This window comes from Echinops telfairi, unplaced genomic scaffold, assembly GCF_000313985.2.
Source record: "Echinops telfairi isolate 266 unplaced genomic scaffold, ASM31398v2 ScPeMD7_655;HRSCAF=1070, whole genome shotgun sequence".
In the NCBI taxonomy this organism is placed as follows: Eukaryota; Metazoa; Chordata; class Mammalia; order Afrosoricida; family Tenrecidae; genus Echinops; species Echinops telfairi.
The window spans coordinates 29,987,383-29,991,169 of NW_022104553.1; the positions used below are offsets into that span (position 1 = coordinate 29,987,383).

The window sequence follows — 3,787 nt, forward strand, 5'->3', positions numbered from 1 at the left end:
CTGGGAAAGGCAATATTGCTTTAAGATATTTTTAAAAAAATAATAGCTTTTATGGTCTTTTATCCAGAAACCCTATGACTTCAACAGAGCACGGTGGGCCTAACATTTTACTTAAGATATTTCAACAGTCTCAGTTTTAAAGGAGACACAATACCTTAAAAACAAATGAAGCTGCTAGCATAAATAGCACTCATGCCGATATGAAATTTTAATCTTCTACAATGGGAGAGCCCCAAATCCGAATGGTAAGACAACCCTCCGGTCTAATGGAATGTAAACCGTTAGGTTCCACTTCGATATCATCCATGTCCCCACCATCATCTCCTATGTCGTCAACTGGATTTCACCATCTCCAGGCCCCAGGTATCCGTGTCATGGAATTCAGCCTGCTTGGGAAGCTCGCCAAAGGCCTTCAGGCTTAGCTTCATCTGCATCGTCTTTTAAAACGACACCCGCTGTGTGACCCTGACCAACCACGATGATGTCCGAGGTGTTTATCCAAAGCTTGTCCCTCACCTTCCCCCTGCTGAGCCACATCTCTTTCCACCATCAGCACACATGGCTTCCAGTCGGCCATTTCCCACCATTTCGGGGACCAGTGCCTGTGCTCGCCCGTCCTCTTTGAACACCAGCTCTTTTTTCCAGACTCGTTCCCATTCTTACCTCTCCGGCCCTTTCTACCTCCTTTACCTTTACCTTTATTACCTGCGGGCGTTGGGCGTTTCCGACTTCCTGGTGGGTGGAGGTGGCTGCAATTCCTTTGAGGGGAGCAACGGCTAACAAAGGGAGCGTCGCTTGGCACGTGAAAGACGCCCAACGACGCAGCCAATCAGAGGACCAGACGTGCTTATTTCGCTCGCTGGCGGCCAATGGCGTTGCGATGCTTGCGTCACTTTTCCACGCCTACCGCCCGCACATTCTACCCGGCCCTCCAGACGCCACCAGCGCTATCGAGAGCTGCCCCAGTTGAAAACGGGGTGCCGCATCCACCGGGTTCTCAGCAGGTGGGAGGGAGTCTAATGATGCCAATTCGAAGGTGCTGCTTGCAAGGACATGGTTACTTTCCTGTTTCCCCGAAATAAGACAGTGTCATATTAATTTTTGCTCCCAAAGATGTGCTAGGTCTTATTTTCAGGGAATGTCTTATTTTTCCATGAAGAAGAATACGGTACACATTTATTGTTGAACAACAAAAAAGGAAATTTATTACCTATATACGGTACGGTAGTAGTTGTCATCACAAACCAGCATAACCAGACAAACTGTGAATTCTACAGTATCAAAACATTTTTGTTACTACCTAATTTCCATGTACAACAGTCTATGGTACATTTACTCATAATCTATGGCGCTGCGGCCAACAGAAGCCCACCACTACGGTCCAGAGTCCAGAGGTATGGTAGCTTCAGGGGGCCTTTTTATCGGGGAGGCCTTACTATCAGGGAGGTCTTATTTTCTGGGGATGCCTTATATTTCAGCAAGAGACAAAACTGTAAGTAGGTCTTATTTTGGGGGGATGTCTTACTTTCGGGGAAACGGTACTATCTACTATGCTTGAAGGTCAACTGTTTGAAGGCTGCTTGTCTGAAAGTTGTCTGCCCTCAAGAGCCACCAGAGCCTATTGTCTTTCCCACCTAAGTAGGCCCCACTCCCTTCTGATAAAGATCATAGGTTGGCACTTAAGGCTAAGCCAGCTGAGAGACTAAGGTTAGGCTGCCATCGTAAGGTGACCAGACATCCCACTTTTGGCGGGACAGTCCAGATTTTTAACAAATTTTCCTGTGTCCCGCGGCATTTTTAAAAAGTCCCTATTTTTGGAAAGAATGCATGACAAGCTAGGGTATATGGTTTTCGGCTACCATGTGGCTATTTTGCCAGGATATGAGTTTTATCAATGGTGTCCTGCTTTACCAATGTTAAAATCTGGTCACCTTACTCTAGAGCCTGCCCATCTGGTAACCTATGTGTCTTGTCAAATGTATGCCTCTAGTACCTCCCTTTCCTATTGTGTGTACATCCCTAGCTTGCCCGCCCCATGTGACGTGTATCCGTCTAATACAACGCCTTCTTGTTATGTATGTGCTTATCATGGTTTGCATGACCGAGATCACATAAACTCGTGAGAGAATACATTACTGCCTCAGTCTGGTTCCGGTTGCCATGGAAGAGGTGAGCTCTTGCATGCATGCCTTGACTCATATCTCTTTAAATTACCCCTCAATTACATAACAACCTCCCTCCTCCAGACCCATTTGGTTGTGGGGAGGCTGGTCCCCCACATATGGTAGTTCTGGGCCACCATTCATTGGCCGCCCCCCAATGCAAGAGTTCCACACCCAAGTCCAAGTTCCACACCAAGTGCTAAACCTTGAGATAGTGGTCATCTGGCTCTGAAACACTAGACTGGGGTGTCAAACTGGCGGCCCGCAGGCCACATGTGGCCCCCAAAGTAATTTTTTGTGGCCCACGATGCTCTGAAATAAAATGAAAATAGAAAAAAATGTTATGAAGAAAATAGCACCTAGGGGAGATGGAGGCAATACTGTACACGCAATTCCCTCGTTACATTTTATTTCAGAGCATCATGGGCCACAAAAAATTACCTCCGGGGCTGCATGCGGCCCGCAGGCTGCCAGTTTGACACCCCTGCACTAGAGTTTCAGCCTTAACACCAAGGGCTATGGGAGAGTTTGCGATAAAGCCCAGTTCACTTAGTGGCGTTTCCACATCAAGTCCTTCTGGTGTGGCCTATGGAGGATGTTGTGTGCCTCGAAAGAGCAGAGTCTAAGGTACCAGTCGTCTATAGCACATGGCCTGGGTAGTCAAGGGTTCCATCCAAGTAGGTCTAAAGTACCCAATTAGGAACAAAGGACTGGGCAGCATCTGCCCTCGTTTATCGGTTTTGTTCAATTTTCTTGAAGGGAGGTTGTTTCTCCCCTGTTTACCCACTAAGGGAAATATGATTGTGCAAGGCGTTTTTGTAGAAGGGACGCTACAGCTGCATGCGTTCACTGCTCAAGGGCAACCATGACAAGCACCTTCCCAGCGGTGCTGTGTGTTATATCAGCATCAGGTTTTTAAAAATGCATATGTAAGCCAAATGTCAAGTTGTTAAATTGGGTAGGAGTGAGGGGGAAATACTTAAAAAAGTTAGAAAAGTCCTATTCTAGGAAAGTCCTTCCAGTGGAAGATATGACAAAATAGTAATTTATAAATTATCAAGTGCTCACGAGGGAGGGGGGAACAGGGAAGGAGGGGGGAAAATGAGGACCTGATGCCAGGGGCTTAAGTGGAGAGCAAACTTTTTGGGAATGATGAGGGCAATGAATGTACAAATGTGCTTTACACAATTATGTCCGTATGGATTGTGATAAGAGTTGAATTAGCCCCTAATAAAATTATTAAGGAAAAAAAAAAGGAAACTCCTTAAATACTGATATGTTAATACGATAATATTTTTTTTCTTTTTTTTTTAAAACAGGAGCAATAAAGTTTATTGACCCGTGGCTTAGTACAGGTGCTGGGGTTTGCCCATGGTGCTCTTAATGTACAAAGCACGGACATCCTGCCAATTCTTCTTCAGCTGTGAAAACAAAAAGTTGGCAGCCAAGTGGATGTCGTAAACAAGTTCATCATCATCTGTCATCTTCACATGGCCCGCTGCCACTGCCAGACACAGCACCTTCTTCATCTGGAACTTGATGGTGGACTTGACCTCGTCGACCCTGGCCACTATATTCTCATTGTGGGTCAGCAGGGAAGGGAATTTGCCGGCCTTATTCAGGCC

At 46.2% G+C, this 3,787-nt stretch overlaps 1 pseudogene; it reads right to left on the reverse strand.

Moving 5' to 3' along the window:
* Window positions 1-208: 208 nt before the first annotated feature.
* LOC101649423 overlaps window positions 209-3,787 on the reverse strand; it is an 18,369-nt pseudogene continuing 14,790 nt past the window's right edge.